The sequence below is a fragment of the Somniosus microcephalus genome, unplaced genomic scaffold, assembly GCF_052327205.1.
Source record: "Somniosus microcephalus isolate GS21.2 unplaced genomic scaffold, FLI_Smic_1.0 unresolved_chr7, whole genome shotgun sequence".
In the NCBI taxonomy this organism is placed as follows: domain Eukaryota; kingdom Metazoa; phylum Chordata; class Chondrichthyes; order Squaliformes; family Somniosidae; genus Somniosus; species Somniosus microcephalus.
In genome coordinates, this window is record NW_028225185.1 from 3,966,197 (window position 1) to 3,991,828 (window position 25,632).

General features: G+C 58.0%; 1 protein-coding gene across 2 annotated transcripts in view; it reads right to left on the bottom strand.

The window, feature by feature from the left end:
* The window catches only part of LOC147086404 (GON-4-like protein), a 101,404-nt gene that overhangs the window by 65,162 nt on the left and 10,610 nt on the right, over positions 1–25,632 (bottom strand). The window lies entirely within an intron of this gene.

Consider the following 25,632-nt stretch of genomic DNA (forward strand, 5'->3'; position numbering starts at 1 on the left):
TTACAGGGGGTCCCCGGGAGTGTGTCAGTATTTACAGGGGGTTCCCCGGGAGTGGGTCAGTATTTACAGGGGGTCCCCGGGAGTGTGTCAGATTTACAGGGGGTCCCCGGGAGTGGGTCGGTATTTACAGGGGGTCCCCGGGAGTGTGTCAGTATTGACAGGGGGTCCCCGGGAGTGTGTCAGTATTGACAGGGGGTCCCCGGGAGTGTGTCAGTATTGACAGGGGGTCCCCGGGAGTGTGTCAGTATTGACAGGGGGTCCCCGGGAGTGTGTCAGTATTTACAGGGGGTCCCCGGGAGTGGGTCGGTATTTACAGGGGGTCCCCGGGAGTAGGTCGGTATTTACAGGGGGTCCCCGGGAGTGTGTCAGTATTTACAGGGGGGCCCCGGGAGTGTGTCACTATTTACAGGGGGTCCCCGGGAGTGGGTCAGCATTTACAGGGGGTTCCCCGGGAGTGTGTCAGATTTACAGGGGGTCCCCGGGAGTGTGTCAGTATTTACAGGGGGTCCCCGGGAGTGTGTCAGTATTCACAGGGGGTCCCCGGGAGTGTGTCAGTATTTACAGGGGGGGTCCTGGGGAGTGTGTCAGTATTTACAGGGGGTCCCCGGGAGTGGGTCAGTATTTACAGAGATCCCCTGGAGTGTGTCAGTATTTACAGGGGGTCCCCGGGAGTGTGTCAGTATTGACAGGGGGTCCCCGAGAGTGCGTCAGTATTGACAGGGGGTCCCCGGGAGTGTGTCAGTATTTACAGGCTGTCCCCGAGAGTGTGTCAGTATTGACAGGGGGTCCCCGGGAGTGTGTCAGTATTTACAGGGGGTCCCAGGGAGTGGGTCAGTATTTACAGGGGGTCCCCGGGAGTGTGTCAGTATTTACAGGGGGTCCCCGGGGAATGTGTCAGTATTGACAGGGGGTCCCCGGGAGTGTGTCAGTATTTATAGGGGGTCCCCGGGAGTGTGTCAGTATTTACAGGGGGTCCCCGGGAGTGTGTCAGTATTTACAGGGTGTCCCCGGGAGTGTGTCAGTATTTACAGGGGGTCCCCGGGAGTGTGTCAGTATTTACAGGGGGTCCCCGGGAGTGTGTCGGTATTTACAGGGGGACCCCGGGAGTGGGTTGGTATTTACAGAGATCCTCGGGAGTGTGTCAGTATTTACAGGGGGTCCCCGGGAGTGTGTCAGTATTTACAGGGGGTCCCCGGGAGTGGGTCGTTATTAACAGGGGGTCCCCGGGAGTGTGTCGGTATTTACAGGGGGTCCCCGGGAGTGTGTCAGTATTTACAGGGGGTTCCCCGGGAGTGTGTCAGATTTACAGTGGGTCCCCGGGAGTGTATCAGTATTTACAGGGGGTCCCCAAGAGTGGGTCGGTATTTACAAGGGGTTCTCAGGAGTGTGTCAGTATTTACAGGGTGTCCCCGGGAGTGTGTCAGTATTTACAGGGGGTCCCCGGGAGTGTGTCAGTATTTACAGGGGGTCCCCGGGAGTGTGTCGGTATTTACAGGGGAACCCCGGGAGTGGGTTGGTATTTACAGGGGGTCCCCGGGAGTGTGTCAGTATTGACAGGGGGTCCCCGGGAGTGGGTCAGTATTTACAGGGGGTCCCCAGGAGTGTGTCAGTATTGACAGGGGGTCCCCGGGAGTGAGTCAGTATTTATAGGGGGTCCCCGGGAGTGGGTCAGTATTTACAGGGGGTCCGCGGGAGTGTGTCAGTATTTACAGGGGGTCCCCGGGAGTATGTCAGTATTTACAGGGGTCCCCGGGAGTGTGTCAGTATTTACAGGGGGTCCCCGGGAGTGGGTCAGTATTTACAGGGGGTCTCCGGGAGTGTGTCAGTATTTACAGGGAGTCCCCGGGAGTGGGTCAGTATTTACAGGGGTCCCCGGGAGTGTGTCAGTATCTACAGGGGGTCCCCGGGAGTGCGTCAGTATTTACAGGGGGTCCCCGAGAGTGGGTCGGTATTTACAGGGGGTCCCCGGGAGTGGGTCAGTATTTACAGGGGGTCCCCGGGAGTGGGTCGGTATTAACAGGGGGTCCCCGGGAGTGTGTCCGTATTTACAGGGGGTTCTCGGGAGTGGGTCAGTATTTACAGGGGGTACCAGGGAGTGTGTCAGTATTTACAGGGGGGTCTCCGGGAGTGTGTCAGTATTTACAGGGGGTCCCCGGGAGTGTGTCAGTATTTACAGGGGGTCCCCGGGAGTGTGTCAGTATTTACAGGGGGGGTCCTGGGGAGTGTGTCAGTATTTACAGGGGGTCCCCGGGAGTGGGTCAGTATTTACAGAGATCCCCTGGAGTGTGTCAGTATTTACAGGGGGTCCCCGGGAGTGTGTCAGTATTGACAGGGGGTCCCCGAGAGTGCGTCAGTATTGACAGGGGGTCCCCGAGAGTGTGTCAGTATTGACAGGGGGTCCCCGGGAGTGTGTCAGTATTTACAGGGGGTCCCAGGGAGTGGGTCAGTATTTACAGGGGGTCCCCGGGAGTGTGTCAGTATTTACAGGGGGTCCCCGGGGAATGTGTCAGTATTGACAGGGGGTCCCCGGGAGTGTGTCAGTATTTATAGGGGGTCCCCGGGAGTGTGTCAGTATTTACAGGGGGTCCCCGGGAGTGTGTCAGTATTTACAGGGTGTCCCCGGGAGTGTGTCAGTATTTACAGGGGGTCCCCGGGAGTGTGTCAGTATTTACAGGGGGTCCCCGGGAGTGTGTCGGTATTTACAGGGGGACCCCGGGAGTGGGTTGGTATTTACAGAGATCCTCGGGAGTGTGTCAGTATTTACAGGGGGTCCCCGGGAGTGTGTCAGTATTTACAGGGGGTCCCCGGGAGTGGGTCGTTATTAACAGGGGGTCCCCGGGAGTGTGTCGGTATTTACAGGGGGTCCCCGGGAGTGTGTCAGTATTTACAGGGGGTTCCCCGGGAGTGTGTCAGATTTACAGTGGGTCCCCGGGAGTGTATCAGTATTTACAGGGGGTCCCCGAGAGTGGGTCGGTATTTACAAGGGGTTCTCAGGAGTGTGTCAGTATTTACAGGGTGTCCCCGGGAGTGTGTCAGTATTTACAGGGGGTCCCCGGGAGTGTGTCGGTATTTACAGGGGAACCCCGGGAGTGGGTTGGTATTTACAGGGGGTCCCCGGGAGTGTGTCAGTATTGACAGGGGGTCCCCGGGAGTGAGTCAGTATTGACAGGGGGTCCCCGGGAGTGAGTCAGTATTTATAGGGGGTCCCCGGGAGTGGGTCAGTATTTACAGGGGGTCCCCGGGAGTGTGTCAGTATTTACAGGGGGTCCCCGGGAGTGTGTCAGTATTTACAGGGGGTCCCCGGGAGTGTGTCAGTATTTACAGGGGGTTCCCCGGGAATGTGTCAGATTTACAGGGGGTCCCCGGGAGTGGGTCAGTATTTACAGGGGGTCCCCGGGAGTGTGTCAGTATTTACAGGGGGTCCCAGGGAGTGGGTCAGTATTTACAGGGGGTCCCCGGGAGTGTGTCAGTATTTACAGGGGGTCCCAGGGAGTGGGTCAGTATTTACAGGGGGTCCCCGGGAGTGTGTCAGTATTTACAGGGGGTTCCACGGGAGTGTGTCAGATTTACAGGGGTTCCCCGAGAGTGGGTCGGTATTTACAGGGGGTCCCCGGGAGTGGGTCGGTATTTACAGGGGGTTCTCAGGAGTGTGTCAGTATTTACAGGGGGTCCCCGGGAGTGTGTCGGTATTTACAGGGGGTTCTCGGGAGTGTGTCAGTATTTACAGGGGGTCCCCGAGAGTGGGTCGGTATTAACAGGGGGTCCCCGGGAGTGTGTCGGTATTTACAGGGGGTCCCCGGGAGTGGGTCAGTATTTACAGGGGGTCCCCGGGAGTGGGTCAGTATTTACAGGGGGTCCCAGGGAGTGCGTCAGTATTTACAGGGGGTCCCCGGGAGTGTGTCAGTATTTACAGGGGGTCCCCGGGAGTGTGTCGGTATTTACAGGGGGTTCTCGGGAGTGGGTCAGTATTTACAGGGGGTCCCAGGGAGTGGGTCAGTATTTACAGGGGGTCCCCGGGAGTGCATCAGTATTTACAGGGGGTCCCTGGGAGTGTGTCAGTATTTACAGGGGGTCCCCGGGAGTGCGTCAGTATTTACAGGGGGTCCCTGGGAGTGTGTCAGTATTTACAGGGGGTCCCCGGGAGTGGGTCAGTATTTCCAGGGGGTCCCCGGGAGTGTGTCAGATTTACAGGGGGTCCCCGGGAGTGTGTCGGTATTTACAGGGGGTCCCCGGGAGTGGGTCGGTATTAACAGGGGATCCCCGGGCGTGTGTCAGTATTGACAGGGGGTCCCCTGGAGTGTGTCAGTATTGACAGGGGGTCCCCGGGAGTGTGTCAGTATTGACAGGGGGTCCCCGGGAGTGTGTCAGTATTGACAGGGGGTCCCCGGGAGTGTGTCAGTATTTACAGGGGGTCCCCGGGAGTGTGTCAGTATTTACAGGGGGTTCCCGGGAGTGGGTCGGTATTTACAGGGGGTCCCCGGGAGTGTGTCAGTATTGACGGGGGGTCCCCGGGAGTGGGTCAGTATTTACAGGGGGGCCCCGGGAGTGGGTCAGTATTTACAGGGGGTCCCCGGGAGTGGGTCGCTATTTACAGGGGGTCCCCGGGAGTGTGTCAGTATTTACAGGGGGTCCCCGGGAGTGGGTCACTATTTACAGGGGGTCCCCGGGAGTGGGTCAGTATTTACAGGGGGTCCCCGGGAGTGTGTCAGATTTACAGGGGGTCCCCGGGAGTGTGTCGGTATTTCCAGGGGGTTCTCAGGAGTGTGTCAGTATTTACAGGGGGTCCCCGAGAGTGGGTCGGTATTAACAGGGGGTTCTCGGGAGTGTGTCAGTATTTACAGGGGGTCCCCGGGAGTGTTTCAGTATTTACAGGGGGTCCCCGGGAGTATGTCAGTATTTACAGGGGTCCCCGGGAGTGTGTCAGTATTTACAGGGGGTCCCCGGGAGTGGGTCAGTATTTACAGGGGGTCTCCGGGAGTGTGTCAGTATTTACAGGGAGTCCCCGGGAGTGTGTCACTATTTACAGGGGGTCCCCGGGAGTGGGTCAGCATTTACAGGGGGTTCCCCGGGAGTGTGTCAGATTTACAGGGGGTCCCCGGGAGTGTGTCAGTATTTACAGGGGGTCCCCGGGAGTGTGTCAGTATTCACAGGGGGTCCCCGGGAGTGTGTCAGTATTTACAGGGGGGGTCCTGGGGAGTGTGTCAGTATTTACAGGGGGTCCCCGGGAGTGGGTCAGTATTTACAGAGATCCCCTGGAGTGTGTCAGTATTTACAGGGGGTCCCCGGGAGTGTGTCAGTATTGACAGGGGGTCCCCGAGAGTGCGTCAGTATTGACAGGGGGTCCCCGGGAGTGTGTCAGTATTTACAGGCTGTCCCCGAGAGTGTGTCAGTATTGACAGGGGGTCCCCGGGAGTGTGTCAGTATTTACAGGGGGTCCCAGGGAGTGGGTCAGTATTTACAGGGGGTCCCCGGGAGTGTGTCAGTATTTACAGGGGGTCCCCGGGGAATGTGTCAGTATTGACAGGGGGTCCCCGGGAGTGTGTCAGTATTTATAGGGGGTCCCCGGGAGTGTGTCAGTATTTACAGGGGGTCCCCGGGAGTGTGTCAGTATTTACAGGGTGTCCCCGGGAGTGTGTCAGTATTTACAGGGGGTCCCCGGGAGTGTGTCAGTATTTACAGGGGGTCCCCGGGAGTGTGTCGGTATTTACAGGGGGACCCCGGGAGTGGGTTGGTATTTACAGAGCTCCTCGGGAGTGTGTCAGTATTTACATGGGGTCCCCGGGAGTGTGTCAGTATTTACAGGGGGTCCCCGGGAGTGGGTCGTTATTAACAGGGGGTCCCCGGGAGTGTGTCGGTATTTACAGGGGGTCCCCGGGAGTGTGTCAGTATTTACAGGGGGTTCCCCGGGAGTGTGTCAGATTTACAGTGGGTCCCCGGGAGTGTATCAGTATTTACAGGGGGTCCCCAAGAGTGGGTCGGTATTTACAAGGGGTTCTCAGGAGTGTGTCAGTATTTACAGGGTGTCCCCGGGAGTGTGTCAGTATTTACAGGGGGTCCCCGGGAGTGTGTCAGTATTTACAGGGGGTCCCCGGAGTGTGTCGGTATTTACAGGGGAACCCCGGGAGTGGGTTGGTATTTACAGGGGGTCCCCGGGAGTGTGTCAGTATTGACAGGGGGTCCCCGGGAGTGGGTCAGTATTTACAGGGGGTCCCCAGGAGTGTGTCAGTATTGACAGGGGGTCCCCGGGAGTGAGTCAGTATTTATAGGGGGTCCCCGGGAGTGTGTCAGTATTTACAGGGGGTCCCCGGGAGTATGTCAGTATTTACAGGGGTCCCCGGGAGTGTGTCAGTATTTACAGGGGGTCCCCGGGAGTGGGGGTCAGTATTTACAGGGGGTCTCCGGGAGTGTGTCAGTATTTACAGGGAGTCCCGGGAGTGGGTCAGTATTTACAGGGGTCCCCGGGAGTGTGTCAGTATCTACAGGGGGTCCCCGGGAGTGCGTCAGTATTTACAGGGGGTCCCCGAGAGTGGGTCGGTATTTACAGGGGTGTCCCCGGGAGTGGGTCAGTATTTACAGGGGGTCCCCGGAGTGGGTCGGTATTAACAGGGGGGTCCCCGGGAGTGTGTCCGTATTTACAGGGGGTTCTCGGAGTGGGTCAGTATTTACAGGGGGTACCAGGGAGTGTGTCAGTATTTACAGGGGGGTCTCCGGGAGTGTGTCAGTATTTACAGGGGGTCCCCGGGAGTGTGTCAGTATTTACAGGGGGTCCCCGGGAGTGTGTCAGTATTTACAGGGGGGGTCCTGGGGAGTGTGTCAGTATTTACAGGGGGTCCCCGGGAGTGGGTCAGTATTTACAGAGATCCCCTGGAGTGTGTCAGTATTTACAGGGGGTCCCCGGGAGTGTGTCAGTATTGACAGGGGGTCCCCGAGAGTGCGTCAGTATTGACAGGGGGGTCCCCGAGAGTGTGTCAGTATTGACAGGGGGTCCCCGGGAGTGTGTCAGTATTTACAGGGGGTCCCAGGGAGTGGGTCAGTATTTACAGGGGGTCCCGGGAGTGTGTCAGTATTTACAGGGGGTCCCCGGGGAATGTGTCAGTATTGACAGGGGGTCCCCGGGAGTGTGTCAGTATTTATAGGGGGTCCCCGGGAGTGTGTCAGTATTTACAGGGGGTCCCCGGGAGTGTGTCAGTATTTACAGGGGTGTCCCCGGGAGTGTGTCAGTATTTACAGGGGGTCCCCGGGAGTGTGTCAGTATTTACAGGGGGTCCCCGGGAGTGTGTCGGTATTTACAGGGGGACCCCGGGAGTGGGTTGGTATTTACAGAGATCCTCGGGAGTGTGTCAGTATTTACAGGGGGTCCCGGGAGTGTGTCAGTATTTACAGGGGGTCCCCGGGAGTGGGTCGTTATTAACAGGGGGTCCCCGGGAGTGTGTCGGTATTTACAGGGGGTCCCCGGGAGTGTGTCAGTATTTACAGGGGGTTCCCCGGGAGTGTGTCAGATTTACAGTGGGTCCCCGGGAGTGTATCAGTATTTACAGGGGGTCCCCGAGAGTGGGTCGGTATTTACAAGGGGTTCTCAGGAGTGTGTCAGTATTTACAGGGTGTCCCCGGGAGTGTGTCAGTATTTACAGGGGGTCCCCGGGAGTGTGTCGGTATTTACAGGGGAACCCCGGGAGTGGGTTGGTATTTACAGGGGGTCCCCGGGAGTGTGTCAGTATTGACAGGGGGTCCCCGGGAGTGAGTCAGTATTGACAGGGGGTCCCCGGGAGTGAGTCAGTATTTATAGGGGGTCCCCGGGAGTGGGTCAGTATTTACAGGGGGTCCCCGGGAGTGTGTCAGTATTTACAGGGGTCCCCGGGAGTGTGTCAGTATTTACAGGGGGTCCCCGGGAGTGTGTCAGTATTTACAGGGGGTTCCCCGGGAATGTGTCAGATTTACAGGGGGTCCCCGGGAGTGGGTCAGTATTTACAGGGGGTCCCCGGGAGTGTGTCAGTATTTACAGGGGGTCCCAGGGAGTGGGTCAGTATTTACAGGGGGTCCCCGGGAGTGTGTCAGTATTTACAGGGGGTCCCAGGGAGTGGGTCAGTATTTACAGGGGGTCCCCGGGAGTGTGTCAGTATTTACAGGGGGTTCCACGGGAGTGTGTCAGATTTACAGGGGTTCCCCGAGAGTGGGTCGGTATTTACAGGGGGTCCCCGGGGAGTGGGTCGGTATTTACAGGGGGTTCTCAGGAGTGTGTCAGTATTTACAGGGGGTCCCCGGGAGTGTGTCGGTATTTACAGGGGGTTCTCGGGAGTGTGTCAGTATTTACAGGGGGTCCCCGAGAGTGGGTCGGTATTAACAGGAACAGGGGGTCCCCGGGAGTGTGTCGGTATTTACAGGGGGTCCCCGGGAGTGGGTCAGTATTTACAGGGGGTCCCCGGGAGTGGGTCAGTATTTACAGGGGGGTCCCAGGGAGTGGGTCAGTATTTACACGGGGTTCCCCGGGAGTGTGTCAGATTTACAGGGGGTCCCCGGGAGTGGGTCGGTATTTACAGGGGGTCCCCGGGAGTGGGTCGGTATTAACAGGGGGGTCCCCGGGAGTGCGTCAGTATTTACAGGGGGTCCCCGGGAGTGTGTCAGTATTTACAGGGGGTCCCCGGGAGTGGGTCGGTATTAACAGGGGGTCCCCGGGAGTGTGTCCGTATTTACAGGGGGTTCTCGGGAGTGGGTCAGTATTTACAGGGGGTCCCAGGGAGTGGGTCAGTATTTACAGGGGGTCCCCGGGAGTGCATCAGTATTTACAGGGGGTCCCTGGGAGTGTGTCAGTATTTACAGGGGGTCCCCGGGAGTGCGTCAGTATTTACAGGGGGTCCCTGGGAGTGTGTCAGTATTTACAGGGGGTCCCCGGGAGTGGGTCAGTATTTCCAGGGGGTCCCCGGGAGTGTGTCAGATTTACAGGGGGTCCCCGGGAGTGTGTCGGTATTTACAGGGGTCCCCGGAGTGGGTCGGTATTAACAGGGGATCCCCGGGCGTGTGTCAGTATTGACAGGGGGTCCCCTGGAGTGTGTCAGTATTGACAGGGGGTCCCCGGGAGTGCGTCAGTATTGACAGGGGGTCCCCGGGAGTGTGTCAGTATTTACAGGGGGTCCCCGGGAGTGTGTCAGTATTTACAGGGGGTTCCCGGGAGTGGGTCGGTATTTACAGGGGGGTCCCCGGGAGTGTGTCAGTATTGACGGGGGGTCCCCGGGAGTGGGTCAGTATTTACAGGGGGGCCCCGGGAGTGGGTCAGTATTTACAGGGGGTCCCCGGGAGTGGGTCGCTATTTACAGGGGGTCCCCGGGAGTGTGTCAGTATTTACAGGGGGTCCCCGGGAGTGTGTCAGTATTTACAGGGGGTCCCCGGGAGTGGGTCACTATTTACAGGGGGTCCCCGGGAGTGGGTCAGTATTTACAGGGGGTCCCCGGGAGTGTGTCAGATTTACAGGGGGTCCCCGGGAGTGTGTCGGTATTTCCAGGGGGTTCTCAGGAGTGTGTCAGTATTTACAGGGGGTCCCCGAGAGTGGGTCGGTATTAACAGGGGGTTCTCGGGAGTGTGTCAGTATTTACAGGGGGTCCCCGGGAGTGTTTCAGTATTTACAGGGGGTCCCCGGGAGTATGTCAGTATTTACAGGGGTCCCCGGGAGTGTGTCAGTATTTACAGGGGGTCCCCGGGAGTGGGTCAGTATTTACAGGGGGGTCTCCGGAGTGTGTTAGTATTTACAGGGAGTCCCCGGGAGTGGGTCAGTATTTACAGGGGTCCCGGGAGTGTGTCAGTATTTACAGGGGGTCCCCGGGAGTGCGTCAGTATTTACAGGGGGTCCCCGAGAGTGGGTCAGTATTTACAGGGGGTCCCCGGGAGTGGGTCAGTATTTACAGGGGGTCCCCGGGAGTGGGTCGGCATTAACAGGGGGTCCCCGGGGGTGGGTCGGTATTTACAGGGGGTCCCCGGGAGTGGGTCGGTATTAACAGGGGGTCCCCGGGAGTGTGTCCGTATTTACAGGGGTTTCTCGGGAGTGGGTCAGTATTTACAGGGGGTCCCAGGGAGTGTGTCAGTATTTACAGGGGGGTCTCCGGGAGTGTGTCAGTATTTACAGGGGGTCCCCGGGAGTGTGTCAGTATTTACAGGGGGTCCCCGGGAGTGTGTCAGTATTTACAGGGGGGGTCCTGGGGAGTGTGTCAGTATTTACAGGGGGTCCCCGGGAGTGGGTCAGTATTTACAGAGATCCCCTGGAGTGTGTCAGTATTTACAGGGGGTCCCCGGGAGTGTGTCAGTATTGACAGGGGGTCCCCGAGAGTGCGTCAATATTGACAGGGGGTCCCCGGGAGTGTGTCAGTATTTACAGGGTGTCCCCGAGAGTGTGTCAGTATTGACAGGGGGTCCCCGGGAGTGTGTCAGTATTTACAGGGGGTCCCAGGGAGTGGGTCAGTATTTACAGGGGGTCCCCGGGAGTGTGTCAGTATTTACAGGGGGTCCCCGGGGAATGTGTCAGTATTGACAGGGGGTCCCCGGGAGTGTGTCAGTATTTATAGGGGGTCCCCGGGAGTGTGTCGGTATTTACAGGGGGTCCCCGGGAGTGTGTCAGTATTTACAGGGGGTTCCCCGGGAGTGTGTCAGATTTACAGTGGGTCCCCGGGAGTGTATCAGTATTTACAGGGGGTCCCCAAGAGTGGGTCGGTATTTACAAGGGGTTCTCAGGAGTGTGTCAGTATTTACAGGGTGACCCCGGGAGTGTGTCAGTATTTACAGGGGGTCCCCGGGAGTGGGTTGGTATTTACAGGGGGTCCCCGGGAGTGTGTCAGTATTGACAGGGGGTCCCCGGGAGTGGGTCAGTATTTACAGGGGGTCCCCGGGAGTGTGTCAGTATTGACAGGGGGTCCCCGGGAGTGAGTCAGTATTTATAGGGGGTCCCCGGGAGTGGGTCAGTATTTGCAGGGGGTCCCCGGGAGTGTGTCAGTATTTACAGGGGGTCCCCGGGAGTATGTCAGTATTTACAGGGGTCCCCGGGAGTGTGTCAGTATTTACAGGGGGTCCCGGGAGTGGGTCAGTATTTACAGGGGGTCTCCGGGAGTGTGTCAGTATTTACAGGGAGTCCCCGGGAGTGGGTCAGTATTTACAGGGGTCCCCGGGAGTGTGTCAGTATTTACAGGGGGTCCCCGGGAGTGCGTCAGTATTTACAGGGGGTCCCCGAGAGTGGGTCAGTATTTACAGGGGGTCCCCGGGAGTGTGTCAGTATTTACAGGGGGTCCCCGGGGAATGTGTCAGTATTGACAGGGGGTCCCCGGGAGTGTGTCAGTATTTATAGGGGGTCCCCGGGAGTGTGTCGGTATTTACAGGGGGTCCCCGGGAGTGTGTCAGTATTTACAGGGGGTTCCCCGGGAGTGTGTCAGATTTACAGTGGGTCCCCGGGAGTGTATCAGTATTTACAGGGGGTCCCCAAGAGTGGGTCGGTATTTACAAGGGGTTCTCAGGAGTGTGTCAGTATTTACAGGGTGTCCCCGGGAGTGTGTCAGTATTTACAGGGGGTCCCCGGGAGCGTGTCAGTATTTACAGGGGGTCCCCGGGAGTGTGTCGGTATTTACAGGGGAACCCCGGGAGTGGGTTGGTATTTACAGGGGGTCCCCGGGAGTGTGTCAGTATTGACAGGGGGTCCCCGGGAGTGGGTCAGTATTTACAGGGGGTCCCCGGGAGTGTGTCAGTATTGACAGGGGGTCCCCGGGAGTGAGTCAGTATTTATAGGGGGTCCCCGGGAGTGGGTCAGTATTTACAGGGGGTCCCCGGGAGTGTGTCAGTATTTACAGGGGGTCCCCAGGAGTATGTCAGTATTTACAGGGGTCCCCGGGAGTGTGTCAGTATTTACAGGGGGTCCCCGGGAGTGGGTCAGTATTTACAGGGGGTCTCCGGAGTGTGTCAGTATTTACAGGGAGTCCCCGGGAGTGGGTCAGTATTTACAGGGGTCCCCGGGAGTGTGTCAGTATTTACAGGGGGTCCCCGGGAGTGCGTCAGTATTTACAGGGGGTCCCCGAGAGTGGGTCAGTATTTACAGGGGGTCCCCGGGAGTGGGTCAGTATTTACAGGGGGTCCCCGGGAGTGGGTCGGTATTAACAGGGGGTCCCCGGGGGTGGGTCGGTATTTACAGGGGGTCCCCGGGAGTGGGTCGGTATTAACAGGGGGTCCCCGGGAGTGTGTCCGTATTTACAGGGGGTTCTCGGGAGTGGGTCAGTATTTACAGGGGGTCCCAGGGAGTGTGTCAGTATTTACAGGGGGGTCTCCGGGAGTGTGTCAGTATTTACAGGGGGTCCCCGGGAGTGTGTCGGTATTTACAGGGGGTCCCCGGGAGTGTGTCAGTATTTACAGGGGGGGTCCTGGGGAGTGTGTCAGTATTTACAGGGGGTCCCCGGGAGTGTGTCCGTATTTACAGGGGGTTCTCGGGAGTGGGTCAGTATTTACAGGGGGTCCCAGGGAGTGTGTCAGTATTTACAGGGGGGTCTCCGGGAGTGTGTCAGTATTTACAGGGGGTCCCCGGGAGTGTGTCAGTATTTACAGGGGGTCCCCGGGAGTGTGTCAGTATTTACAGGGGGGGTCCTGGGGAGTGTGTCAGTATTTACAGGGGGTCCCCGGGAGTGGGTCAGTATTTACAGAGATCCCCTGGAGTGTGTCAGTATTTACAGGGGGTCCCCGGGAGTGTGTCAGTATTGACAGGGGGTCCCCGAGAGTGCGTCAGTATTGACAGGGGGTCCCCGGGAGTGTGTCAGTATTTACAGGGTGTCCCCGAGAGTGTGTCAGTATTGACAGGGGGTCCCCGGGAGTGTGTCAGTATTTACAGGGGGTCCCAGGGAGTGTCAGTATTTATCGGGGGTCCCCGGGAGTGTGTCAGTATTTACAGGGGGTCCCCGGGAGTGTGTCAGTATTTACAGGGTGTCCCCGGGAGTGTGTCAGTATTTACAGGGGGTCCCCGGGAGTGTGTCAGTATTTACAGGGGGTCCCCGGGAGTGTGTCGGTATTTACAGGGGGACCCCGGGAGTGGGTTGGTATTTACAGAGATCCTCGGGAGTGTGTCAGTATTTACAGGGGGTCCCCGGGAGTGTGTCAGTATTTACAGGGGGTCCCCGGGAGTGGGTCGTTATTAACAGGGGGTCCCCGGGAGTGTGTCGGTATTTACAGGGGGTCCCCGGGAGTGTGTCAGTATTTACAGGGGGTTCCCCGGGAGTGTGTCAGATTTACAGTGGGTCCCCGGGAGTGTATCAGTATTTACAGGGGGTCCCCGAGAGTGGGTCGGTATTTACAAGGGGTTCTCAGGAGTGTGTCAGTATTTACAGGGTGTCCCCGGGAGTGTGTCAGTATTTACAGGGGGTCCCCGGGAGTGTGTCAGTATTTACAGGGGGTCCCCGGGAGTGTGTCAGTATTTACAGGGGAACCCCGGGAGTGGGTTGGTATTTACAGGGGGTCCCCGGGAGTGTGTCAGTATTGACAGGGGGTCCCCGGGAGTGAGTCAGTATTGACAGGGGGTCCCCGGGAGTGAGTCAGTATTTACAGGGGGTCCCCGGGAGTGGGTCAGTATTTACAGGGGGTCCCCGGGAGTGGGTCAGTATTTACAGGGGGTCCCCGGGAGTGTGTCAGTGTTTGCAGGGGGTCCCCGGGAGTGTGTCAGTATTTACAGGGGGTTCCCCGGGAGTGTGTCAGATTTACAGGGGGTCCCCGGGAGTGGGTCAGTATTTACAGGGGGTCCCCGGGAGTGTGTCAGTATTTACAGGGGGTCCCAGGGAGTGGGTCAGTATTTACAGGGGGTCCCCGGGAGTGTGTCAGTATTTACAGGGGGTTCCACGGGAGTGTGTCAGATTTACAGGGGTTCCCCGAGAGTGGGTCGGTATTTACAGGGGGTCCCCGGGAGTGGGTCGGTATTTACAGGGGGTTCTCAGGAGTGTGTCAGTATTTACAGGGGGTCCCCGGGAGTGTGTCGGTATTTACAGGGGGTTCTCGGGAGTGTGTCAGTATTTACAGGGGGTCCCCGAGAGTGGGTCGGTATTAACAGGGGGTCCCCGGGAGTGTGTCGGTATTTACAGGGGGTCCCCGGGAGTGGGTCAGTATTTACAGGGGGTCCCCGGGAGTGGGTCAGTATTTACAGGGGGTCCCAGGGAGTGGGTCAGTATTTACACGGGGTTCCCCGGGAGTGTGTCAGATTTACAGGGGGTCCCCAGGAGTGGGTCGGTATTTACAGGGGGTCCCCAGGAGTGGGTCGGTATTAACAGGGGGGTCCCCGGGAGTGCGTCAGTATTTGCAGGGGGTCCCCGGGAGTGTCAGTATTTACAGGGGGTCCCCGGGAGTGGGTCGCTATTTACAGGGGGTCCCCGGGAGTGTGTCAGTATTTACAGGGGGTCCCCGGGAGTGGGTCACTATTTACAGGGGGTCCCCGGGAGTGGGTCAGTATTTACAGGGGGTCCCCGGGAGTGTGTCAGATTTACAGGGGGTCCCCGGGAGTGTGTCGGTATTTCCAGGGGGTTCTCAGGAGTGTGTCAGTATTTACAGGGGGTCCCCGAGAGTGGGTCGGTATTAACAGGGGGTTCTCGGGAGTGTGTCAGTATTTACAGGGGGTCCCCGGGAGTGTTTCAGTATTTACAGGGGGTCCCCGGGAGTATGTCAGTATTTACAGGGGTCCCCGGGAGTGTGTCAGTATTTACAGGGGGTCCCCGGGAGTGGGTCAGTATTTACAGGGGGTCTCCGGGAGTGTGTCAGTATTTACAGGGAGTCCCCGGGAGTGGGTCAGTATTTACAGGGGTCCCCGGGAGTGTGTCAGTATTTACAGGGGGTCCCCGGGAGTGCGTCAGTATTTACAGGGGGTCCCCGAGAGTGGGTCAGTATTTACAGGGGGTCCCCGGGAGTGGGTCAGTATTTACAGGGGGTCCCCGGGAGTGGGTCGGCATTAACAGGGGGTCCCCGGGGGTGGGTCGGTATTTACAGGGGGTCCCCGGGAGTGGGTCGGTATTAACAGGGGGTCCCCGGGAGTGTGTCCGTATTTACAGGGGGTTCTCGGGAGTGGGTCAGTATTTACAGGGGGTCCCAGGGAGTGTGTCAGTATTTACAGGGGGGTCTCCGGGAGTGTGTCAGTATTTACAGGGGTCCCCGGGAGTGTGTCAGTATTTACAGGGGGTCCCCGGGAGTGTGTCAGTATTTACAGGGGGGGTCCTGGGGAGTGTGTCAGTATTTACAGGGGGTCCCCGGGAGTGGGTCAGTATTTACAGAGATCCCCTGGAGTGTGTCAGTATTTACAGGGGGTCCCCGGGAGTGTGTCAGTATTGACAGGGGGTCCCCGAGAGTGCGTCAGTATTGACAGGGGGTCCCCGGGAGTGTGTCAGTATTTACAGGGTGTCCCCGAGAGTGTGTCAGTATTGACAGGGGGTCCCCGGGAGTGTGTCAGTATTTACAGGGGGTCCCAGGGAGTGGGTCAGTATTTACAGGGGGTCCCGGGAGTGTGTCAGTATTTACAGGGGGTCCCCGGGGAATGTGTCAGTATTGACAGGGGGTCCCCGGGAGTGTGTCAGTATTTATAGGGGGTCCCCGGGAGTGTGTCGGTATTTACAGGGGGTCCCCGGGAGTGTGTCAGTATTTACAGGGGGTTCTCAGGAGTGTGTCAGTATTTACAGGGTAACCCCGGGAGTGTGTCAGTATTTACAGGGGGTCCCCGGGAGTGGGTTGGTATTTACAGGGGGTCCCCGGGAGTGTGTCAGTATTTACAGGGGGTTCCCCGGGAGTGTGTCAGATTTACAGTGGGTCCCCGGGAGTGTATCAGTATTTACAGGGGGTCCCCAAGAGTGGGTCGGTATTTACAAGGGGTTCTCAGGAGTGTGTCAGTATTTACAGGGTAACCCCGGGAGTGTGTCAGTATTTACAGGGGGTCCCCGGGAGTGGGTTGGTATTTACAGGGGGTCCCCGGGAGTGTGTCAGTATTGACAGGGGGTCCCCGGGAGTGGGTCAGTATTTACAGGGGGTCCCCGGGAGTGTGTCAGTATTGACAGGGGGTCCCCGGGAGTGAGTCAGTATTTATAGGGGGTCCCCGGGAGTGGGTCAGTATTTGCAGGGGGTCCCCGGGAGTGTGTCAGTATTTACAGGGGGTCCCCGGGAGTATGTCAGTATTTACAGGGGTCCCCGGGAGTGTGTCAGTATTTACAGGGGGTCCCCGGGAGTGGGTCAGTATTTACAGGGGGTCTCCGGGAGTGTGTCAGTATTTACAGGGAGTCCCCGGGAGTGGGTCAGTATTTACAGGGGTCCCCGGGAGTGTGTCAGTATTTACAGGGGGTCCCCGGGAGTGCGTCAGTATTTACAGGGGGTCCCCGAGAGTGGGTCAGTATTTACAGGGGGTCCCCGGGAGTGTGTCAGTATTTACAGGGGGTCCCCGGGGAATGTGTCAGTATTGACAGGGGGTCCCCGGGAGTGTGTCAGTATTTATAGGGGGTCCCCGGGAGTGTGTCGGTATTTACAGGGGGTCCCCGGGAGTGTGTCAGTATTTACAGGGGGTTCCCCGGGAGTGTGTCAGATTTACAGTGGGTCCCCGGGAGTGTATCAGTATTTACAGGGGGTCCCCAAGAGTGGGTCGGTATTTACAAGGGGTTCTCAGGAGTGTGTCAGTATTTACAGGGTGTCCCCGGGAGTGTGTCAGTATTTACAGGGGGTCCCCGGGAGCGTGTCAGTATTTACAGGGGGTCCCCGGGAGTGTGTCGGTATTTACAGGGGAACCCCGGGAGTGGGTTGGTATTTACAGGGGGTCCCCGGGAGTGTGTCAGTATTGACAGGGGGTCCCCGGGAGTGGGTCAGTATTTACAGGGGGTCCCCGGGAGTGTGTCAGTATTGACAGGGGGTCCCCGGGAGTGAGTCAGTATTTATAGGGGGTCCCCGGGAGTGGGTCAGTATTTACAGGGGGTCCCCGGGAGTGTGTCAGTATTTACAGGGGGTCCCCAGGAGTATGTCAGTATTTACAGGGGTCCCCGGGAGTGTGTCAGTATTTACAGGGGGTCCCCGGGAGTGGGTCAGTATTTACAGGGGGTCTCCGGGAGTGTGTCAGTATTTACAGGGAGTCCCCGGGAGTGGGTCAGTATTTACAGGGGTCCCCGGGAGTGTGTCAGTATTTACAGGGGGTCCCCGGGAGTGCGTCAGTATTTACAGGGGGTCCCCGAGAGTGGGTCAGTATTTACAGGGGGTCCCCGGGAGTGGGTCAGTATTTACAGGGGGTCCCCGGGAGTGGGTCGGTATTAACAGGGGGTCCCCGGGGGTGGGTCGGTATTTACAGGGGGTCCCCGGGAGTGGGTCGGTATTAACAGGGGGTCCCCGGGAGTGTGTCCGTATTTACAGGGGGTTCTCGGGAGTGGGTCAGTATTTACAGGGGGTCCCAGGGAGTGTGTCAGTATTTACAGGGGGGTCTCCGGGAGTGTGTCAGTATTTACAGGGGGTCCCCGGGAGTGTGTCAGTATTTACAGGGGGTCCCCGGGAGTGTGTCAGTATTTACAGGGGGGGTCCTGGGGAGTGTGTCAGTATTTACAGGGGGTCCCCGGGAGTGGGTCAGTATTTACAGAGATCCCCTGGAGTGTGTCAGTATTTACAGGGGGTCCCCGGGAGTGTGTCAGTATTGACAGGGGGTCCCCGAGAGTGCGTCAGTATTGACAGGGGGTCCCCGGGAGTGTGTCAGTATTTACAGGGTGTCCCCGAGAGTGTGTCAGTATTGACAGGGGGTCCCCGGGAGTGTGTCAGTATTTACAGGGGGTCCCAGGGAGTGTGTCAGTATTTATCGGGGGTCCCCGGGAGTGTGTCAGTATTTACAGGGGGTCCCCGGGAGTGTGTCAGTATTTACAGGGTGTCCCCGGGAGTGTGTCAGTATTTACAGGGGGTCCCCGGGAGTGTGTCAGTATTTACAGGGGGTCCCCGGGAGTGTGTCGGTATTTACAGGGGGACCCCGGGAGTGGGTTGGTATTTACAGAGATCCTCGGGAGTGTGTCAGTATTTACAGGGGGTCCCCGGGAGTGTGTCAGTATTTACAGGGGGTCCCCGGGAGTGGGTCGTTATTAACAGGGGGTCCCCGGGAGTGTGTCGGTATTTACAGGGGGTCCCCGGGAGTGTGTCAGTATTTACAGGGGGTTCCCCGGGAGTGTGTCAGATTTACAGTGGGTCCCCGGGAGTGTATCAGTATTTACAGGGGGTCCCCGAGAGTGGGTCGGTATTTACAAGGGGTTCTCAGGAGTGTGTCAGTATTTACAGGGTGTCCCCGGGAGTGTGTCAGTATTTACAGGGGGTCCCCGGGAGTGGGTCAGTATTTACAGAGATCCCCTGGAGTGTGTCAGTATTTACAGGGGGTCCCCGGGAGTGTGTCAGTATTGACAGGGGGTCCCCGAGAGTGCGTCAGTATTGACAGGGGGTCCCCGGGAGTGTGTCAGTATTTACAGGGTGTTCCCGAGAGTGTGTCAGTATTGACAGGGGGTCCCCGGGAGTGTGTCAGTATTTACAGGGGGTCCCAGGGAGTGGGTCAGTATTTACAGGGGGTCCCGGGAGTGTGTCAGTATTTACAGGGGGTCCCCGGGGAATGTGTCAGTATTGACAGGGGGTCCCCGGGAGTGTGTCAGTATTTATAGGGGGTCCCCGGGAGTGTGTCGGTATTTACAGGGGGTCCCCGGGAGTGTGTCAGTATTTACAGGGGGTTCCCCGGGAGTGTGTCAGATTTACAGTGGGTCCCCGGGAGTGTATCAGTATTTACAGGGGGTCCCCAAGAGTGGGTCGGTATTTACAAGGGGTTCTCAGGAGTGTGTCAGTATTTACAGGGTGACCCCGGGAGTGTGTCAGTATTTACAGGGGGTCCCCGGGAGTGGGTTGGTATTTACAGGGGGTCCCCGGGAGTGTGTCAGTATTGACAGGGGGTCCCCGGGAGTGGGTCAGTATTTACAGGGGGTCCCCGGGAGTGTGTCAGTATTGACAGGGGGTCCCCGGGAGTGAGTCAGTATTTATAGGGGGTCCCCGGGAGTGGGTCAGTATTTGCAGGGGGTCCCCGGGAGTGTGTCAGTATTTACAGGGGGTCCCCGGGAGTATGTCAGTATTTACAGGGGTCCCCGGGAGTGTGTCAGTATTTACAGGGGGTCCCCGGGAGTGGGTCAGTATTTACAGGGGGTCTCCGGGAGTGTGTCAGTATTTACAGGGAGTCCCCGGGAGTGGGTCAGTATTTACAGGGGTCCCCGGGAGTGTGTCAGTATTTACAGGGGGTCCCCGGGAGTGCGTCAGTATTTACAGGGGGTCCCCGAGAGTGGGTCAGTATTTACAGGGGGTCCCCGGGAGTGTGTCAGTATTTACAGGGGGTCCCCGGGGAATGTGTCAGTATTGACAGGGGGTCCCCGGGAGTGTGTCAGTATTTATAGGGGGTCCCCGGGAGTGTGTCGGTATTTACAGGGGGTCCCCGGGAGTGTGTCAGTATTTACAGGGGGTTCCCCGGGAGTGTGTCAGATTTACAGTGGGTCCCCGGGAGTGTATCAGTATTTACAGGGGGTCCCCAAGAGTGGGTCGGTATTTACAAGGGGTTCTCAGGAGTGTGTCAGTATTTACAGGGTGTCCCCGGGAGTGTGTCAGTATTTACAGGGGGTCCCCGGGAGCGTGTCAGTATTTACAGGGGGTCCCCGGGAGTGTGTCGGTATTTACAGGGGAACCCCGGGAGTGGGTTGGTATTTACAGGGGGTCCCCGGGAGTGTGTCAGTATTGACAGGGGGTCCCCGGGAGTGGGTCAGTATTTACAGGGGGTCCCCGGGAGTGTGTCAGTATTGACAGGGGGTCCCCGGGAGTGAGTCAGTATTTATAGGGGGTCCCCGGGAGTGGGTCAGTATTTACAGGGGGTCCCCGGGAGTGTGTCAGTATTTACAGGGGGTCCCCAGGAGTATGTCAGTATTTACAGGGGTCCCCGGGAGTGTGTCAGTATTTACAGGGGGTCCCCGGGAGTGGGTCAGTATTTACAGGGGGTCTCCGGGAGTGTGTCAGTATTTACAGGGAGTCCCCGGGAGTGGGTCAGTATTTACAGGGGTCCCCGGGAGTGTGTCAGTATTTACAGGGGGTCCCCGGGAGTGCGTCAGTATTTACAGGGGGTCCCCGAGAGTGGGTCAGTATTTACAGGGGGTCCCCGGGAGTGGGTCAGTATTTACAGGGGGTCCCCGGGAGTGGGTCGGTATTAACAGGGGGTCCCCGGGGGTGGGTCGGTATTTACAGGGGGTCCCCGGGAGTGGGTCGGTATTAACAGGGGGTCCCCGGGAGTGTGTCCGTATTTACAGGGGGTTCTCGGGAGTGGGTCAGTATTTACAGGGGGTCCCAGGGAGTGTGTCAGTATTTACAGGGGGGTCTCCGGGAGTGTGTCAGTATTTACAGGGGGTCCCCGGGAGTGTGTCAGTATTTACAGGGGGTCCCCGGGAGTGTGTCAGTATTTACAGGGGGGGTCCTGGGGAGTGTGTCAGTATTTACAGGGGGTCCCCGGGAGTGGGTCAGTATTTACAGAGATCCCCTGGAGTGTGTCAGTATTTACAGGGGGTCCCCGGGAGTGTGTCAGTATTGACAGGGGGTCCCCGAGAGTGCGTCAGTATTGACAGGGGGTCCCCGGGAGTGTGTCAGTATTTACAGGGTGTCCCCGAGAGTGTGTCAGTATTGACAGGGGGTCCCCGGGAGTGTGTCAGTATTTACAGGGGGTCCCAGGGAGTGTGTCAGTATTTATCGGGGGTCCCCGGGAGTGTGTCAGTCTTTACAGGGGGTCCCCGGGAGTGTGTCAGTATTGACAGGGTGTCCCCGGGAGTGTGTCAGTATTTACAGGGGGTCCCCGGGAGTGTGTCAGTATTTACAGGGGGTCCCCGGGAGTGTGTCGGTATTTACAGGGGGTCCCCGGGAGTGGGTCGGTATTTACAGGGGGTCCCCGGGAGTGTGTCAGTATTTACAGGGGGTCCCCGGGAGTGGGTCGGTATTTACAGGGGGTCCCCAGGAGTGGGTCGGTATTAACAGGGGGGTCCCCGGGAGTGCGTCATTATTTGCAGGGGGTCCCCGGGAGTGTCAGTATTTACAGGGGGTCCCCGGGAGTGGGTCGGTATTAACAGGGGGTCCCCGGGAGTGTGTCGGTATTTACAGGGGGTTCTCGGGAGTGCATCAGTATTTACAGGGGGTCCCTGGGAGTGTGTCAGTATTTACAGGGGGTCCCCGGGAGTGCGTCAGTATTTACAGGGGGTCCCTGGGAGTGTGTCAGTATTTACAGGGGGTCCCCGGGAGTGGGTCAGTATTTCCAGGGGGTCCCCGGGAGTGTGTCAGATTTACAGGGGGTCCCCGGGAGTGTGTCGGTATTTACAGGGGGTCCCCGGGAGTGGGTCGGTATTAACAGGGGATCCCCGGGCGTGTGTCAGTATTGACAGGGGGTCCCCTGGAGTGTGTCAGTATTGACAGGGGGTCCCCGGGAGTGTGTCAGTATTGACAGGGGGTCCCCGGGAGTGTGTCAGTATTTACAGGGGGTCCCCGGGAGTGTGTCAGTATTTACAGGGGGTCCCCGGGAGTGGGTCGGTATTAACAGGGGGTCCCCGGGAGTGGGTCGGTATTTACAGGGGGTCCCCGGGAGTGTGTCAGTATTGACGGGGGGTCCCCGGGAGTGGGTCAGTATTTACAGGGGGTCCCCGGGAGTGTGTCAGTATTTACAGGGGGTCCCCGGGAGTGGGTCACTATTTACAGGGGGTCCCCGGGAGTGGGTCAGTATTTACAGGGGGTCCCCGGGAGTGTGTCAGATTTACAGGGGGTCCCCGGGAGTGTGTCGGTATTTCCAGGGGGTTCTCAGGAGTGTGTCAGTATTTACAGGGGGTCCCCGAGTGTGTGTCGGTATTAACAGGGGGTTCTCGGGAGTGTGTCAGTATTTACAGGGGGTCCCCGGGAGTGTGTCAGTATTTACAGGGGGTCCCCGGGAGTATGTCAGTATTTACAGGGGTCCCCGGGAGTGTGTCAGTATTTACAGGGGGTCCCCGGGAGTGTGTCAGTATTTACAGGGGGTCCCCGGGAGTGTGTCAGTATTGACAGGGGGTCCCCGGGAGTGTGTCAGTATTTACAGGGGGTCCCCGGGAGTGTGTCAGTATTTACAGGGGGTCCCCGGAAGTGTGTCAGTATTTACAGGGGGACCCGGGAGTGTGTCAGTATTTACAGGGGGTCCCCGGGAGTGGGTCGGTATTAACAGGAGGTCCCCAGGAGCGTGTCGGTATTTACAGGGGGTTCTCGGGAGTGGGTCAGTATTTACAGGGGGTCCCAGGGAGTGGGTCAGTATTTACAGGGGGTCCCAGAGAGTGGGTCAGTATTTACAGAGATCCCCGGGAGTGTGTCAGTATTTACAGGGGGGTCCCCGGGAGTGGGTCAGTATTTACAGGGGGTCCCAGGGAGTGGGTCAGTATTTACAGGGGGGTCCCCGGGAGTGTGTCAGTTTTACAGGGGGTCCCCGGGAGTGCGTCAGTATTTACAGGGGGTCCCCGGGAGTGGGTCGGTATTTACAGGGGGTCCCCGGGAGTGTGTCAGTATTTACAGGGGGTCCCCGGGAGTGGGTCGGTATTTACAGGGGGTTCTCGGGAGTGTGTCAGTATTTACAGGGGGTTCTCGGGAGTGTGTCAGTATTTACAGGGGGTCCCGGGAGTGTGTCAGTATTTACAGGGGGTTCCGGGAGTGTGTCACTATTTACAGGGGGTCCCAGGGAGTGGGTCGGTATTTACAGGGGGTCCCCGGGAGTGTGTCAGTATTTACAGGGGGTCCCCGGGAGTGGGTCGGTATTTACAGGGGGTCCCCGGGAGTGGGTCGGTATTTACAGGGGGTCCCCGGGAGTGGGTCGGTATTAACAGGGGGTCCCCGGGAGTGTGTCTGTATTTACAGGGGGTCCCCGGGAGTGGGTCGGTATTAACAGGTGGTCCCCGGGAGTGTGTCAGTATTTACAGGGGGTCCCCGGGAGTGTGTCAGTATTTACAGGGGGTCCCCGGGAGTTTGTCAGTATTTACAGGGGGTCCCCGAGAGTGGGTCGGTATTAACAGGGGGTCCCCGGGAGTGTGTCAGTATTTACAGGGGGTCCCCGGGAGTGTGTCAGTATTTACAGGGGGTCCCCGGGAGTGGGTCGGTATTAACAGGGGGTCCCCGGGAGTTTGTCAGTATTTACAGGGGGTCCCCGAGAGTGGGTCGGTATTAACAGGGGGTCCCCGGGAGTGTGTCGGTATTTACAGGGGGTTCTCGGGAGTGTGTCAGTATTTACAGGGGGTCCCCGGGAGTGTGTCAGTATTTACAGGGGGTCCCCGGGAGTGTGTCAGTATTTACAGGGGGTCCCTGGGAGTGTGTCAGTATTTACAGGGGGTCCCCGGGAGTGTGTCAGTATTTACAGGGGGTCCCCGGGAGTGTGTCAGTATTTACAGGGGGTCCCCGGGGGTGTGTCAGTATTTACAGGGGGTCCCCGGGAGTGGGGGAGTCCCCAGGAGTGTGTCGGTATTTACAGGGGGGGTCCCCAGGAGTGTGTCGGTATTTACAGGGGGGGTCCCCAGGAGTGTGTCGGTATTTACAGGGGGGGTCCCCAGGAGTGTGTCAGTATTGACAGGGGGTCCCCGGGAGTGTGTCAGTATTGACAGGGGGTTCCCGGGGAGTGTGTCAGATTTACAGGGGGTCCCCGGGAGTGTGTCAGTATTTACAGGGGGTCCCCGGGAGTGTGTCAGTATTTACAGGGGGTCCCCGGGAGTGTGTCAGTATTTACAGGGGGTCCCCGGGAGTGTGTCAGTATTTACAGGGGGTCCCCGGGAGTGTGTCAGTATTTACAGGGGGTCCCCGGGAGTGGGCTTGTATTTACAGGGGGTCCCCGGGAGTGGGCCTGTATTTACAGGGGGTCTCGGGAGTGTGTCAGTATTTACAGGGGGTCCCCGGGAGTGTGTCAGTATTTACAGGGGGTCCCCGGGAGTGTGTCAGTATTGACAGGGGGTCCCCGGGAGTGTGTCAGTATTGACAGGGGGTCCCCGGGAGTGTGTCTGTATTTACAGGGGTCCCCGGGAGTGTGTCAGTATTTACAGGGGGTCCCCGGGAGTGTGTCAGTATTTACAGGGGGTCCCCGGGAGTGTGTCAGTATTTACAGGGGGTCCCCGGGAGTTTGTCAGTATTTACAGGGGGTCCCCGGGAGTGTGTCAGTATTTACAGGGGGTCCCCGGGAGTGTGTCAGTATTTACAGGGGGTCCCCGGGAGTGTGTCAGTATTTACAGGGGGTCCCCGGGAGTTTGTCAGTATTTACAGGGGGTCCCCGGGAGTGTGTCAGTATTTACAGGGGGTCCCCGGGAGTTTGTCAGTATTTACAGGGGGTCCCCGGGAGTTTGTCAGTATTTACAGGGGGTCCCCGGGAGTGGGTCAGTATTTACAGGGGGTCCCCGGGAGTGTGTCAGTATTTACAGGGGGTCCCCGGGAGTGTGTCAGTATTTACAGGGGGTCCCCGGGAGTTTGTCAGTATTTACAGGGTGTCCCCGGGAGTGTGTCAGTATTTACAGGGGGTCCCCGAGAATGGGTCAGTATTTACAGGGGGTCCTCGGGAGTGTGTCAGTATTTACAGGGGGTCCCCGGGAGTGGGCCAGTATTTACAGGGGGGGTCCCCGGGAGTGTGTCAGTATTTACAGGGGGTCCCCGGGAGTGTGTCAGTATTTACCGGGGGTCCAGAGAGTGGGTCAGTATTTACAGAGATCCCCGGGAGTGTGTCAGTATTTACAGGGGGTCCCCGGGAGTGTGTCAGTATTTACAGGGGGTCCTCGGGAGTGTGTCAGTATTTACAGGGGGTCCCCGGGAGTGTGTCAGTATTTACAGGGGGTCCCCGGGAGTGGGTCAGTATTTACAGGGATCCCCGGGAGTGTGTCAGTATTTACAGGGGGTCCCCGGAAGTGGGTCAGTATTGGCACTGCCATCGCCAGACTCCACATTACTCATTAGCCACACGATTGGTGGTCAGTAATTTGGAACAAAAATACCAATTTACCAAAATAATATTTTCAACAAAAAAAGAACTGCGGGTACCAGAGTTAAATTCTTTTTCCGAGGTCTTTCGGATGAGACGTTAAACCAAGGCCCTTTATGCCCCCTCAGGTGGATGTAAAAGATCCCACGGCTACTATTTGGAAGAAGAGCAGGGGGAGTTCTCCCCGGTGTCCTGGGGCCAATATTTTTCCCTCAACCAACATCACTAAAGCAGATTATCTGCCCATTATCACATTGCTGTTTGTGGGAGCTTGCTGTGCGCAAATTGGCTGCTGCGTTTCCTACATTACAACAGTGACCACACTTCAAAAAAAGTACTTCATTGGCTGTAAAGCGCTTTGGGACGTCGTGAGGTTGCGAAAGGCGCTGGAGAAATGCGAGATCTTTCTTTTATCTTCAGACGGTTTCAGTTCCCCATTGCGCCCCGCTGTTGATCAGAGGTGGTGACGGGCAATATTCACAGTAACCCAAGTGAACACCGTGGAATTACACCGGGGAGGGTGGCGGTGGTGGCTGCGAGCAATGTTTTTCAAGATTCAAAGAGCACGTTCAGACGGAAACCTGATCGACTGTTTAATACAATAATAAACTCTGTAAATAGGGGGGGGCATGAACCCT